We start from the raw sequence: 227 nt of genomic DNA, 5'->3' as shown, positions 1-227 counted from the left end.
CATCAACCCAATTATTATATTATGATTATATCGTACTAAATTATTATATCACAATATACTCACATCAACCCAATTATTATATTATGATTATATCGTACTAAAATTATTATATCACAATATACTCACATCAACCCAATTATTATATTATGATTATATCGTACTAAATTATTATATCACAATATACTCACATCAACCCAATTATTATATTATGATTATATCGTACTAAA

Source organism: Anolis carolinensis, chromosome 3 (assembly GCF_035594765.1).
Source record: "Anolis carolinensis isolate JA03-04 chromosome 3, rAnoCar3.1.pri, whole genome shotgun sequence".
NCBI lineage: Eukaryota > Metazoa > Chordata > Lepidosauria > Squamata > Dactyloidae > Anolis > Anolis carolinensis.
This window is presented reverse-complemented; position numbering follows the sequence as displayed.